This window comes from Corvus moneduloides, chromosome 2 (genome assembly GCF_009650955.1).
Source record: "Corvus moneduloides isolate bCorMon1 chromosome 2, bCorMon1.pri, whole genome shotgun sequence".
NCBI lineage: Eukaryota > Metazoa > Chordata > Aves > Passeriformes > Corvidae > Corvus > Corvus moneduloides.
Window position 1 is genome coordinate 87,557,434 of NC_045477.1, and position 16,327 is coordinate 87,573,760.

The 16,327-nt window shown below is 40.5% G+C and overlaps 1 protein-coding gene across 1 annotated transcript in view; it reads left to right on the forward strand.

Moving 5' to 3' along the window:
- Positions 1–578: 578 nt before the first annotated feature.
- The window catches only part of P2RY8 (P2Y receptor family member 8), a 34,464-nt gene continuing 18,715 nt past the window's right edge, over positions 579–16,327 (forward strand). Inside the window, exons 1-2 of the mRNA XM_032100204.1 lie at positions 579–694; positions 4,199–4,284. The gene's annotated coding sequence lies outside the window, so the exon portion shown is untranslated. The remainder of the gene's footprint in view (positions 695–4,198; positions 4,285–16,327) is intronic.

Consider the following 16,327-nt stretch of genomic DNA (forward strand, 5'->3'; position numbering starts at 1 on the left):
AGGCTAGTGGATGTTTATAAGCTCAGTCTCAGAAATGCCTTTTAGTCAAACAGATACATTTAGGCAAGGGAAAACAGGTTTTCGGGCACAGGGGGTTTTTATGTGCAGAGGACTAACTCCTGATGCTCCAGGATGCCTGACTTTCAGCTGGAGACCCTCTGTGTATAAAAGTATCATACACTATACGTACATCAAATGCTTGTCCAGGCTGCAATGGATGCCACTCCTTCAAATAACCTAGGTTTTTTACCTTGCTCTCGTGGGCACCACAACACTGAAATCATGTTGAGAATATTGCTCCATTGCTCTAAACCTCTTCTATAAATGAGAGTTGGGAGGTCAAGCCATTACTCAGTCATTTCTAAACTTCATTACATAAGCGTCACTCAACAGTAAAATGCACTTGGTCACAGTTATGCAGAAGACACTGCAGTTTTTCTCTTCCACTGAGGTTATCAGAGTCTTCTCTGGCCACCTGCATATTCTCAGTGTGAAACAGAAATCACGTGTAGGGCAGAGTTACCAAACTGCAGTGGAACTGTACTTGAAAGACTTCGAAGTGAGGAAGGAGTTAATCATTGCAAAATAGTCATTTCCTGAGCCCTCTGGTTGGATGAGTAAAAACTTTCAACTATTTCTATTTCTTCTGTGTCATTTAAGAGGCTTTCAAGGTGCACTGTACCTCTCAGACCAGGTAAGGAATACAGCTTTTCTCTTCTTCATTGTTTATTCGTAATAGTTTTTCAGAGGAGCCAGAGTCAGTACAGGACTGATTTTTTCTCCCTCCTATTATTTACATCTGAAGGGAGAACAGAATTCATTGCAGTCCAAGAAGTACATGTGTTTCTTTGTGCCGGATGACTGTGAGCTGTAGAAATAAAGGAAGAACTGTATGGCTTAATAATAGAGCAAAGATAATGAAGAAATTACTTTGCATATATTTAGAAGTCAGAATTATTACAGCAAATACTGCAGTAAAAGAGAAAGAAAACTCATCGCTAGTTTTAAGGAGTTCACTCTGCAAAAACCACTATCAAAAAAAGGAGTTCTCAGGTGCACAGTTTGCTTTAGTGAGGAGAGTAGTAAAAATCATAGTGTTTCTTCAACTCCGTTTTTAAAAAGAGGAAGAATGAGCTTCTATGTATTGGGGGACAGAAAAAAAATCAAACCCAGATAATTTTTGACCAGTTTGGGTTGTAAATCTGGACGTGATATCTATCTTTAGCTATTGCAGTCATGTACTATACTCATCCTGAGACTGCTCCAGAGGTTTGCAGCAGTCAAGCACACACAGAAGTGACTGTGGAACCATATCATAAAATGATGTAATTTCATCAGGGTCTTTTGATGCATAAAAACTGAACTCAGACAGACAGGCACCAGAAGGAAGTCCTGTAACACAGTGCACTTTTGCATATGGCATTTGTTGCCTCTTAATAGACAGAGAGAGAGACTATTTGTGTGAAAAACTTTTGTTTAATAGTTCAGAAACAAGAATAAAATAGCCATCAGTGGGGCAGTTATCGTAATAATGTGCTGTCATTGGGCCACATAGAGAAAGGGAAATTGTATGTGGTATGCTGATCGCTGAGTGAAATCATACACTAATATGGCATTTGTGGGTTTTTTAAGACTCGGGTTTTTTGGCATTTGTGACTTTTTAAGTCTTTGCTTGTAATCAGTTTTAATATTTGGACATTGACTCCTTGAATGTTGGTGTAAACACTTTCTGGATTTTAAACATAGTTGTCAGAAGAATCTAGGTAGGACTTTTAACAGCATGGGTTTGATTCAGACACAAAATTTCCATCCACGTTGGGGCTTCATACCTAAATCACTTCCACCTTATTTGTGAGATTGCTGTTACAGCAGCAACTGGACCTCTGTAATGAATTTCACCCTCAACAGACTCAATGAGCCACTTGAAGTTTTGTCACTGCACCTACAGATGGAGAAGGAATTCAGATGAATCCCAGCTGGTGCCAGACTTGTGCCCTGGTTTTTGCAGCTCCCCAGCACAGGCAATCTGATCAAGAATCCTAGTCTTCCCCTGCAAACAGCTGTGTCAGTTTATACACAACCAGAGAGCATGTTACCATTCTATTAGGGCAGAGGCTATGGCATGGGTAGAAGCATTTGCATCAGCCTTATGTCTTCTCAGTTTCAACATCAATGCCAAGCAATTTGCTGTTCCTTACAGGTCTGTGTGGCCTCAGTTGGTAAATACTTGCAGCCTATGCCATGGTTTGCTGGAGGAAAGCTGGCCAAAGTGTGCCTACCATCCTCCAGTCACATTTCTCAGTTACTTCATAGGCACGGCTCAAGGGAAAGTGCTCAGCAGCTTTGTGTGGGAAGAGCAAGGTGAACCCAGGCATCCCCTGTCACCAACCAGCATCTTACCCACTGCTTCTGCCTCCAGTTTTTAGCATCCCTTCAGGCACATTTATTGAAAATGTGTATTCACCTTCTGTCTTGCAGCGTGGGTTTGGGTTCAACTCAGATGCATCTGCCTGTGCAGATAATTTTGCTTTCACTGAAGACTGTAAGTGCAGAAAAGGCCAGCTTAGGTAATTTAAAATGTTTGCTCTCGGTGCTCTCTTTCAGCATCAGTATCTTTGTTTGATGTGGGAAAAGGGTGCACTCCTTGTCTCTCTGTCGGAGGGCAGCAGGCGTTATGTGCAGCGGTTATGTGTAAGAGCACTGAAAACAAATACTAGAAAGGTCTTTCCTTGTATGGTAGGTTTGGTCTGCCACAGTAACTGCTGTGTTCTGGACAAGTGGCCAGAGGGGGAAACCCAGACACAATTCAGCCACAAACAAGTTATCTTGTGGTAGACTCCTCTTTCCTGCTCAAAAATAAAGACACACCAAGACTGTGTGCTGGTGTTTTGCACATGTATTGCCACTTAAAAACTTTACTTCACATTTGCATAGTTTCCAGATAAAAAGTTGTTTTGAAACAGAAGTTCAGGGGGCTTCACTGCTGACAACTAATGTTTGCAAAGCTTTCAGCTGGATAGAAGGGAGGTTTTCTTATCAGGCATATTTATTGACACTGTTCCCATGCTCTTCACAGAGTGCAGAAGGAGCTTGAAAATGTAGCTCTCCTCTGAAAAATGACATTACAGAAATGACATTACGGTCTGGATCTTGACTACTGCTTCCAGAATTCCTGGATGAAATGAGCTCTATTTATAATTAAATGTCTGTGGGATTGTTGTTTTGGCTTGATTATTCTTACTGCCAGCTCTCAAATGGGAAAGTCAAACTGGTGTTCCTCTTGGGCTTACTATTTATACACAGGAAACCTGAGAGGGACTCAGCCTGAGAGCTAAGGTTGTTATTTAAAATAGGTTTAAAGTGGGTAATATAGTCCAATTTTTTGCCTAAATTTAGATGCTAATCAATAAGAAATATCCCACAGGATTAATTTTCTACATCTTTGAATCTGGTAGTGTCAGTTTGATCCAGTCAATTTTCATATATTTCTGATTGGAAGCCTTCTGTCCTTATGGAAATTCTCCATTGGCAATCTTATTTTTCAGGGCTGATGAATATTTAACTGAAGTTAAATACTCAGAGAAAGAGGGAGAGAAATCTGTGTATGCTTCGTGCAACAGCTCAGTATTTCAATACTGGGTTTTAGCTCTCATTGATATCCTAACACAGAGATTCTGCCTTTTTGTGCACAGAGTGATGAGGGTCCACGAGTTGTACAGGCTGGGGCCAGGGATTTGTAAGCTTGGTCATCAAGAGCTGCACAATTTTGTCACATTTTCACACTACTGCATGAGAAATTCAAGCTCAGCAGCTGGTGAATTGAAAATCCTCGCTCTCCCAACTGCTGACTAAGAGTTGAAATAAGAACAGAAATTACACCTTGGTATGGTTGTGAAGAAGAAGCTAGGGCTATTTACTGTGAGATACACTGTACTTGATTCACAGCTGCAAAAATGAAAAGGGAAAATAGCAAACCAACAAGAAGTATGTGCTCTTTTCTCTTCATCTTCAGATACCTGTATTCTGAAACTTTAGTAGTCCTGCACAGGTATGTTTTACAGCTAGTGAACCATATATTTAAGGCTATGAAAGAAAATGTTATCAGTGCTTGTCACTGAATTATCTTTAGATATGTTCTTTTTTTTTTTTTTTGTTTTCTTTTGATTCTTAAAATATTTCTTTTTTTTCCTTTCTGCAGCTCTTACTCATAGAGGAAATCTGATCTGCTGCAGCACGGAAACATCAGCGGTGAGATGGCGAGACAAATTCCTTAGGGAACTGCCTGTAAGTCTGGTCAACATTTAAGATGAAAAGTTTTGCATTTTCTTTGGCAGGATGTTGCATGCAGAGTTTAGCTGTATGAGGCAATTGCTGAGGCAATAAGGGAACATTCAGGAACACAAGCCTCTGCTTTGAGTAGGTGAATAAGCACAAAGGCAGAAATAATCTTGTTAAGACTTTTTCTTTCTCCCCTCGCCCGCTCCCCCTCCTCCCCTCTCTTCTAAAAAACATCACTGGTCTTTGAAACTTGCTAAATGATGCCCGATTGAAGTCCTGTTCTCCCAGAATCCTAGATACACAGTCTCGAAGTAGATGAGGACAGAAGGTGGTTGGTATTGGGACGGCAGTTGACAAGAGGAAGACAGACTTTGGGTTACATGCTGCTGATGATTAAAGTGGATTTGTAGAGGACAGCAAGGTGTGATTCTTTCAGCTCTTTCCCTCAAATACTCTGGAGAAACCCCTGAAATATCCAGATCTCAGAAACATAAATCTTGGAGGCAGCACGGGCGCGTCGGCACCCTCTAGTGGGCTACACAGAAAATGTTTTTACCCAGCAGTAACTTCCCACTTCATTCGCTGGGACCAGTCATATCCTGATCTTTAGCGTATTTGACACACCTGTAATAACTGTTCTCAGCCTCTGTAACATGATGGCTGCATCCAAACTTCTTTTTTGGAATGGTCTTTTCTCTGTCAAAACTCCTGAACTATACAAGAAGTTCATTGTGGCTCAGAGTTGTTTGAGGGAGCATTAATTGGTGAGAGATAAAACTGTGCCAGAACTGTAACAGCCCAAGCAATTGAATTTCATGGTCTGAGCATTGTTCTGACAGTGTTAAATTTACTAATATTGACATACTTTACCTGTAGTAAAGTCCCCCTTGTGCAGGTGGTATATTCCTCAGAGTCCTAAGTGTAAATATCACAGAATAATACTTCAGCACAAAAAAATTAATGAACAACCTGTTTAGTGGGAGACCATTTCCTGTCTCATTGTTCAGCTCTCATCTGCTTGCTGCTGGAGAACACATGCTGACTGAGACGCAGAGCTACAGGAAAAAGCAAAGCAGCCTTGTGATTTTAGTGACTGAGCGATGTTCTGGGAAACATGATTTTGCCACTGATTCTACCTGAAAGTAGATGCTGAGAAAAGCTTTTGTGATGCTGAGAAAAGGTCACCTTCTTAAGAAAAGGATACACGTGAACTGCCTGAAATGGAGCTAGGATGGAACTTCAGGTGTTCAGCTCCAAACAGGGAAAATTCTGTTGTAGCCTCTGACTGCTGGTGAGTTATAAGATAGTAGTTGCGTCTTATAACACAAGATAGCAGTACTTAAAGATACTTAGAGACAAATACAGAGAAGATATCCATTAGCAATTCTAGAACAAAAGGATTTTTACAGGACTGAAAGAGCTGGTCTGGTGCCACTGAGGAGAATGCTTAAAGCACATCAGTAAAACTATGTTTCTTCTTTACAAATACAAGTGCTTGTTTTTCAAAAGGTCAAAGAGTAGGAAATAGTGTAACTCCTTCTATAGAGTATAGGAGAAAGAGCATGCACACTCAGCTCTGTCTTTGGAAAGTATTTAAAGGCTTATCTACCTCCTTCCTTGCTAGGTAGTATGCTAGAACTATGGTCTGGGCTGAATTGCACCCAGCCAGTAGAAGCTGGAAGAGCAAGCAAAAGAGGACAAAAAAAGTCAGAAGCCTGAAATACCATTCAGGTAGAAGGCTAAAGATCTTGTCTCTAGTCTCGTCTTCAGAGACACTGTTTCACACTAATCACTGGGTAGCTCCAAAGGCCAAACTAAAGAGTAGATTCCAGGCCGTGTCCACTTACTTGATGGCTGCTTCTGTCACTAGACTAGAGAATCTCTTACCCTCCTTCATGGTGTTTTCATCTTTCCCTGAGTTGTTGTACTGATAATTTTTTAGTGTGCATCTCTGATGTGAAAGATGGGCAGTACCCAGAAGCTTTGTGGCTAAAGCAATCTCCAGCTCAGATAAGAAGTCCCATGGAGACATCTTAAGGCATCTATTTCCTGAAATTAACCACTACTTTATCATTCAGACAGGGCAGAAAAGTGTTTTTCTTCTATCAACCACCTTAAAAGATTGTAGCAAATTAAATTTAGTCCCCAGAAAGAAAAGGCAACCAGGAATTTTAACAAAAGGAGCTCTGGCAAAGAGGTTCAAGGCTCAGGTCTTGTAGTTTCCCTGTGAGAGCGAGTAGGTTCTGTGAGACTATTTTTTCCTCAATTTTTCATGTTTTTAGGGCTCATCCTTTGTCTGCACTGGATGACCTATGTGTGTGGCGTGCGAAGAGTGCTGACTTCACACTGTTCCATATCATTTTGCTGACTAGTTCAGATCCCATTCTGAGACACCTAAGCCTTCACTGGTGTCTTCATCCTTCCGCCCATGTGATGCTTATCTTACAGCACTTGAAATTCTGTTTCAGATCTAGCTTCAAGGAATTAAGCTTTCAGAAACAGGCACCAACTCTGAACTCCTAATTTTCAAATGCTTATGAAAAGATATCTGGATCTGACTTGCAGAGTATCGATTACTCACAAATCCAGGTATGTTCAATAGAAATGTGGCTTTGAAACACTAACATTTTATTTAATGCCAAATGCTCTTAAAAATCACATCCTGGGTAACTCAGGGCCTCCATTCCTCATTTTCCTCTTCATAATATGGGGTTAAATAATCTTCATATTAGAAGACGGCTGCAAATAAGAAATTTACAGGTCTTCCTGAAGCACTTTGATGCTACAAAACTGGATGCCATAAAAATGCCACAAAATCAGTTGTTTTTTTAGTATTTAGGACAAGTTTGAACAGTGCATTGTACATAGGGAATAGTGTCATTCATTGAACAATCATGAGAAAAAAGTCTAAATTTTTCTGATAGGGTATTTTGCCTTTGGAAAATTGCTGGGAATGCATTGGTTTCAACAGAGATCAAGTGGAAAAGGGCAGACTTAAACATGTCCATTTTCCAGCCTGTGTCTTGTAGAGTTTCTTGGCAGGTGGGCTGATTTCCTGTCTTCAGCTTGCTGACTTCCACCATTTCACTAGTAGGATCGTTCAGCTGAAAAGCAGCCAGGGGAACCTGCTGATGAAATTCTGGCTCCCAAGCTCTTCAGCTGTTTATTTGTTTAGGCTTCTAGAACAGTAACCTTCCTGAGATAAATGGGCATTGTGAGCATTTCAACATGGAAGGAAAAGACAAAACATTTTCATAAGGGACACCTTCCATTCCCCTCAATCACATGTCTCTGCAAGGCTGGTGATCTCAGTTACACAGTGTTTAAATCCTCAGTGCACTGATCCTCAGTGGCTGTTGGGGTCTTTAGAAATGCATAGTTACTCAAAAAGTTTGCAACCTATCCATGATTGCAGCTAACAGAAGTTGGCTGCTAGCATGTGAACGTGAGACTGAGTTAAACAGAAGCAAGATCAAGCCCTTAAGCCGGACTAAACTCTGCCTTGCACATTGCATACAACATCTTCTTATCAGCCCAATTTGTGACCTAAATCTGTATATCCCTGTCAAAGAAAATCACTGGAACCCACTCTTTCATGTGAAGATGTGTCTTCTTGGTCACAGATTTCTCCCATGGGGGATAAACATATCTTTAATGTCTCTAAGAGGATGAAGAATGAAGTTTCCTGTTACATGTCTGGCTTTTGCAACCTCAACAATTCTCAGCAGTGCAGATACATAATCTTAAAATCTGGTCTTGGTGGATAAAATGGCCTCACAAAATCATTACTGAGTTCTTTTATGGTTAAATGCATGTTAAATGTTTGACATTTAAAACCATATATACTTGGGAAAGTTATTTTTGAAAATGAAATGAAATGTTTTCCACCAACACCTCTTCTCTGAGAAACTAACAGGACATGGCACAGTTTTACATGTTATAGTAGGCTGATAGGTTTGTGCAACTCACATGTCTATTTCTGCTAAAGTTTCTGGGTTAAGTACAGAATTACCCCCCACGAGAGGGGCAGAGATCATAGCCAATATGGATATCAATAACATAAATGGTTGATCTGCCCTGGGCTTGGAAATGGTTACCTTGATTCTCAGCACCTCCCAGTTTTTGCTGCTGCAGTAATGCAAAAACCAACTGCAAACTCTCACAGCAGTGCCTGGAAATCACTTTGTTATACAAAAGTGATTTGTTATACATGTGGGAAACACCAGCATGTGGAAAGACTATTGCTATGCCAGTTAGCAGCAGGAGAGCAGAGGGAGAAATTGTATTACAGAAAAATCAGTTCCTTCGGTTGTGCCAATTCTTCTGACTGCCCTAACTTGTCTTTGGGACTACTGTAGTCATGAGTGTAGAAGGAAAAATAGGTGGTCAGAAACAGAACTATTTAGGCTGGAAAAGACCCCCAAGGTCATCGAGTCCAGCCCTTAACCCAGCACTGCCAAGTCTGCCACTAACCCATGTCCCCAAGTGCACCATCTATACATCTTTTAAATACCTCCAGGAGTGGTGACTCCACCATTCCCCTGGGCAGCCTGTTCCAATGCCTGACAACCCTTTCAGTAAAGGAATTTTTCTATTATTCAATCTAAACTTCCCCTGGTGCAACTTGAGACCATTTCCTGTTTTCAGTTATTACTTGGGAGAAGAGACGGAGCCCCATCTGGGTCCTACCTCCTTTCAGGTGGCTGTAGAGAATGATAAAGTCCCCTCTTTTCTTCAGACTCAACAGCCTCAGCACCCTCAGCTGTTCTTAGTAAGACTTGTGCTCCAGACCCCTCACCAGCTCCATTGGTTTCTTCTCTGTACACTCTCCAGCACCTCAATGTCTTTCTTGCAGTAAGGGGCCCAAAACTGAAAATCTTTGCCATCTTCAAAAGGGCATGTGGTCACCTGGAGATTTGACTTCCTCAAGTTTGGAGTAAAAACCTCAGTGTTGCAGCTTGCCATTGCCAACCATTTTGTTGTTCACACTACCATGCTACAGGAGCTGTAAATGCTCCCCTGCCCCCACCTGCCACAGCAAAGTAAAAAATTTTACACCTTCTATATATGATCAGCCTAAACTTTTCTAGTAAATCTGAAGAAAATAAGTAGGGGCTTCTTCACAAAGAACAGGCCAGAAATTCAAAGCATGCCAGGTGTTAGAAATAAAACCATGCTTATCTATTAAAGATGTTTTGGTGTCCACCTGTGGGCTCAAGAGAACTGAACGCTAAATGCTTTCACTTCCTTCAATGGAAGATAAATGTATGGTCCATTCATAAAATGGGTCTGTCACATGTTGGGTCAAGCAGATTTGGTGTAGGATTTGCAGACTGATATTTGTATCCACATGAAATACTTTGTCTTCTATTCTGGGCTGCACTTTCCTTGCTTTGACCCCAGACTGAAAAAAGGGATGGGTGAAAGGCATTTTCAACAGTTAGGATGAGACGGTGACACTGCCCCATAAGCAGAAACAACACCAACATGTGTGGATCCAGTGGCTCTGGGGACAGTAGAAAACACTAGTTTATTTTTTTACTATGACTTACAATGGATTAATAGATAATGAATATTGTCCTTATTGCTATTGCACATGTCTGCAAACTTCTCCTGAGTTATTATGGCCATTACACACATAAAACCATAGGCAGTTGCACTTATCAGGGAAAGAAACAGAAAAACATTAGGTGGAATTACAAATGTCTGAATTCCAGGCTTTTATCCAGTTGTCCAAATACTTTATGCAATGCTCAGAAACTTAGTTAATCTCGGGACTTTCACCCTTTATCAGCCAATTCACATTTATTGAGGGAGAGAGGAGAAGTACAGACTCATGTATATAGACCAAAGATCCTTTTCAAACAAAGCTGGACAACAGCTGGGCTCAGTAGTTCTTTGGATTGCATTTAAATTCTTGCTTCCATGTTAATGATAAAGTGAACAAGTGAAAGTGTTTGATACCTGTTCTGGCTGACAGCTACCCAGGACTGCCACATTCCCTTCTGGATTCTCCCATATCACATCCTTCCCCTAGAGATGAGGCTGGATGCTCACCCACAGACTTCACTTGTCTGATAAGAAAGTGTATTGAAATACCAGAGTCTTTCACTTCTAAGTCCAAACAGCCCACTCCTGTTTCTGTGAACAGCATTCATTGACTGACTCATAGAAAGAATTGCCTAGTCCAGCATCTCAGTGCAGATGGATATCTCCATTATCCCCACTGTGCTCCACAGAGCCCCAGCCCTCACCTTTCATTTCTGCAGCCCAATGTCATTGTGCCCTTTTACTTTCTTCTGGGAGAAAGACAACAGATTCAGGTTGAGCTTTCTGCGTGGACATTAATGTCTCAATGCTCATCTCCTCCTCCAGAGAAATGTGCTGTAGAGACTTGTGGGGGTTTATTTCCTTTTTTGAGATCTGAGCCAAAGCTTAAGTCTCTTGATGTGTAGCCATCAAAGGCACTGAAGATAATAAATAACTCACAGTAGTGCTGGTAAATAAACATCTTGCAGACTGTTGCTCACTGCCTTATTGTTTCATGCACAGTGTTAAATGGGATTATATAGAAGCAGAAAGTTAAGTTTGCAGCAATTAAACTTCTAAATAGCTCTGAACATTGAGATTAAATGTTTTCAATTTTATATATTTATTTTGTATTTATTTTATTCACATTTAGTTCACTTATTAAATTAACTAGTCCTAAACCATCCCTAATCTAAATCCTTTCCACAACCACTCACATTGGTGAGAAATTATGCCATAAATTTTGGCAAGGCCCTACATACAGACAGTTGCAAATTACAACACTTTTTTGAATATAGCTGCGAGGCATTGACTTAAGCATTAGGGTTTTTTTTATATGTTAGGGCTACAAAGATTGTATTGCTGCTGAATCACTAGTGTCAATCGTGAAAAATGAAAAGAGTATTTCCCCAGTGGAGAAACAGCCAAATATGATACAACTTTTAAAAGCCAGAAGAGCATTCTCAGATCAGAATTACAGAGTATGTAAAGGTTCTTTGCAAATCAGTTCGTGTTTATATTTTTTACACTGACAGTCCAGCTGTCCTTTGTGGCAAACCTCACAAAGGGTTTTAATGTGCCTGTTCTGTTTTATGTACTTTTGACCCATTTGATCTCAAGTTAAATAACTAGATAAAAAAAATGGTTCTACCCTACACTGGAAGGGTTTAGAAACCAACATCTCTTCTCCTTATTAGAAATAATCCCTTCAACTTCATGTTTCAGTCTGGGTGGGTGAGAAAACTGTGCTTGTTTTTTTTTTGGCTAAAAAGTGTAGTGTTCCAATTGCTGAAGTTCTTGTTGCATTTTCCACTAGTTATGAACACCCACAACCCCAGGAAAAACAAAAAAATCCGCCTAGTTTGGGGCTCTTCTTGTTGTTTATACACCATTTAAAATGTTATCAAGTCTTTCTTAACTCTTTTCTTTACTTAAAAGCAGATTGTTTCAACCACTACTTCCTTATTTCTCCTCCCTTCCTCTTAACTCTTTAATAGAGAATCTCTACTTGTGCTTTTCTTTTTCATGTACAGTCTATGAATAAGCAGATCTGTGCATCTTCCCAACCGACTGGGAGTATGAAAACCAAGCAAACTTTAGGGTAGATTTTCATCAGAACAGCAAGATAGAGTTGAAGAGTTGACAACAGTTTTCAAGGAGTGGGGGAGAGGCTCTTACCACTGAGAATCTTATAGTCTTCTCATTCATCCTTCTAACGAGTTTTCTTTTGACAGCCTGCATCACAGAAAGCATCGTATTGTCACCACACAACACTGAAAATGACCCGATCATCTGTTGCTTTCCTCAAACCCGGTCCTTCAGTGATGCACCCACATACCCACGGATAGGAGTTAATCATGCCAGCAATGACAGGATGTCACAAGAGATAGCTGAGGTCTCGTGCTGGGACAAGAAAGTGTGTGTAAGCTCCTCCATGTACGTCCTGTGAGCCTCGTTCTGTTAAAAAAACATTGGACTGGTGCTACTCTGAGGCCAGCCTGGGGTATGTTGTAGCTCCATGAGCACAGCTTTCATTCTCACTGGAGTCCTTTTCTCTGGTCTGGCTTCCTAGGTATTTCCCTGTGTAATTGCCCCCCTTGGCAGGAAAAAGTAGTCAGTGTAAGTACAGGATCTTTATACTGTTCTTCTCCCATTCCAGCCAGGAAGGTGAATATGTAAAGGGTCTTAGCAAGACATAGAGCAAGTAGATACTTATATCCCTGTAGGCAGAAGCTCGTCACCACGACGCCATCCGCCTAAACAATCCAGGAAATCAGGAATGTTTATTCAACAAGAAAGAGCCCTACTTCACCCCTGATTGTTTGGGTGGGGGGAAAGATACATGAACTCTCAGCCAGGTGATTTGCAGTGAAGGCATCACACCCACCTGCCAAACTCACCCTCACACACTTCCACAAGTACCTTATATCTGCCTGGGAGAATGGTGCAAAAAATGTGGAGTTGGGCCAGGTAGCTCTTCTATGCTGAATGTCTTTCCTAGTCTGCTGGGACAGGATATCTGTTCTCAAGGAGTTTAGCAAGACATTTTATCTCCACGATCTCAAAGACTGACTGAGTGACAATACATTATGGAGACCTACCAGGGTTCTTGACCTAGAGAAAAGCAATTGGGACTGCTATAAAAGCAGTAAAGGCAAGTATTTTTATTTGACTGCCACTGGTTCTTACAACAGAGGATGAAGACCATCCATCCAGGATGGGACTGTGCTCACCAATGAATGATTTAGCTAGGAGCACAGGAGATTCTTCTGCAAAAGGGGCATAAACCCAGAAGGCAGAGCAAAGCAATTGTGCATTTGTGACTCACATTATATGCCTAGCATCAGGCCTCTGCATGTTCATATGCCTGACCTACTTGCTGGGATCCACTCCAACCCTGCACTGAAGGAGAAAATCTTCATCACAGGTGGAATTTCCAATTTCTGACCTTTACGCTACCACTGAAAAAGGCTTTAGGAGCCTAAATACTCTTTTGTTGTCATTAAGTGCTGAAATTCAAGACTGAGGTCTTCAGTTGCTCAGCTTTTGCTAAAGGTGCCATTATCAAAATTATGAACCCCAGTCACTAAATCCTCAGAAGCCCAGATATACTAATACCTAGCTCAGGCTAAAGGCCTGAAATAAACCACAGTTGTGGAGTGGGGGGAACTCTGTTCCTTGAGCTGCATCAGCTGGAGGACCCAGTACACCATAAATAGCCAAAAAACTTATTGGAGACTTACTGGAGTACATCCTGCGTGGGATACAGCCAGAAGCAAGGCATCAATGCCATGGGCCCTTTAATCCTGTGGATACTTAGGGCACTCCCTTCAGATGGATGTTTAGCTGGCCTGATTGGAACCAAGCATTCTTGCAGAAATGCATTGACCATAATGTTATTTATCTACAACTTGTCTTTACTCTTGCCGCTGAATTTGTTTCAGTTTGCCTGGTACCGCTGGGATATAAATTCCATGGGTGAGAAAAACAAACTGTAGTGTTTGTTTAGCACTTGAGAGGAGAAGACATCCAAAATGCAGTTCCTACTTAAATGTAATTTATATATTTTAGAGGAAGTAACAAATAGAAAGTCTTATTGCTTGGTGAGACATGTAGATTGAAATCTCATCACTCTGAAGAGAGAAATAAATTCTAATCTCCCACATCCTCACTGTGTGATATTAAGGAAGTGGGAATAGTATTCTTGTTTCTCGTTTGGATACTTCTGGGTTTTATGAGATAAGATGGATGCAAACATCTCACTGCAGCAGACATTTCAGTGGTAATACATGGTTGTATCTAGAGGTCTCCTTGAAACCCTCCACAAAGTGTCAAAAGCTGAAGCTTTCTCAGAGACTGAGGTGTTTCTGTCTAGCTTTCTTGCTGCTCAGTGTTCTGGTTTTCTGTATCTCATGGTAAAAGGCCTAATTGTGAGCTGACGAGGTGGGGACATCTCAGATGGGGCGATGGAGACTCCTGGGCAGGTAGAAACTTATGTTTCTACAACCTGAGGCAGAGTAGGTGTAGATGGTGGTGCACTGGGCTCTCTCTGTGGATTTACATTCTGTATTAACTCCTCTAGGTACTTGCTGCTCTCCTTTTTTTTTTTTTTTTTTTTTTTTTTTTTTTTTGGGTGATTGAGCAAATCTAACCACAATCTCTTTTTACACCCAGTTTCTAACGAAAGTCTTTTACCCGGTTTTCAGCTGAACTGTGTCTTCACTGGTGACAAGAACGAGATATCAGAAATCCAGTATACAAAATAATACAGTGATTCTGTAATATGAGGTATTCAATCATTTGAGAACCAGAAAAACTTATTGTACCTTGCGGTTTGTGGGTATTTTTACTCTTGGGATATTATTACATTATTATAATTCATCAGAAAAAGGAATCCACTACCTCTAAAGAAAGACTTTTTTAAATTTTGATAATGAATTCAGGAAGTCTCATTATTTGGATAACATTAGTTAAAGTACAAGGAAGTGCTCAATTTCAAAAGCCACTTAAAATGTTCTCCTTATAACTCTTGTAGTATTTCCAAAGGCACTAATATTCCTTGAACCATCAGCAGCAAGGTAACTGAGTTGTGCAAAAATACTAGTATTATTTAAAGAAAAAATTATATCAGAGTTGGAAAGTGACTTTTCAGAAGGCATTGAGCAAGTGAAAGAGAGAGCACTGCAATTGAAGATGTTCTGCTTATCATCCTCAAGAACACACCTACAGTCTTGTCAACTCTTGTCAATCCAGTCAACCCTCAGAAGCGACCTGATTCTTAGTGATCTATCTCTTGTAATTGCAAGGTGGCTTTTTCACAAAGAGATACAAAGAAGTCATTAACATTTTCATCTCCTTATTGACATGGCTCTCTGCAGGAGTGATAATGAGGAATCTCTTTGTGACTGTTGTCTTCAGTCCACTTCATCCCAGCAGTTTAGAAGTGCCCTTGGAGTGCCAGATCCTTTTACACAGGCATGTTCAATAAGGTGGCTCCTTACTCTGATCTAGAAAGTCATATTGCTTTGGATGCAGTGCCATTGTGGGGAGGCCACTGACATACTGGTCAAAGTATTGTTGCTACGTTCTCATTGACAGTTTTTGCAGCAGGAGACAAGTTTGCATTTGCTTTTGTTTTTGCAGAAGGGTGCAGGGAAACTAGTCAGGAATGCCACTACTACGGACTGACTCCTAAAATATTTGGATGTCTAATTCCTTTTGAGGGCTTAAGCCAAAATTAGCATATTTTCCAAATATTGTTTTGCATCAGGTGTGTAAAGAAAGGAGAAAAAAACCAGCAAAACCTACTATTAATACAAATGGCAATGGCAATGAGTTGGCATGTGATGCAGCCTAAAAAAAGGAGACTAGTATAAGCACATGTTCAGACTAAAACGCACTGTCTTGTGATTAGTATGACCATTTCAAAATATTTCCTGTTGTGATTGTATAACCTTTAAAAAGAAAGGATAGGTTTGAGCTGGTGAATTGCTAGGTGTCTTCTCTTTCTACTGGTCTTGGTGAAAAAAAAGGGATAGATTTATTTTGCATTAAAGAAACAGGTATACAAAACAAAATGAAAAGCCTTGAGGGTTTTGTGTAGGTTAGTTTACATCATGCTGTAACAGAATGCTCTAAAAACTATCAGCCCACGCAGTACAAACACAAGTAACTTTTACATGTAATTTGTAGTACATCTTAGAAGCATCTAAAGAGATGGTGTGGGAGTGGAGGGAGGGCTGAACTGAGGAAACTGCTTTTGAAAGTTGTTTTTTTGTGTGTGCAATTTTTTTTAAAGAGTTTCAGAGAATTGAAAGAGGAACCTACACTGAGCAGCTAGGCCTAACTTGTAAAAAACTTTCCCCACATCATGTGGTGAAACATCTTTTATCACTGCACTCTTATCTTTAGTATGTTGGCACTATGGTTTGTTCACCTGCATGGATAGATGGATGGGGCTAGAAGGGATTGTGTGAATTTATTTTGCCTTTCCAGACTTTAATGAAAATGTAATGTACAA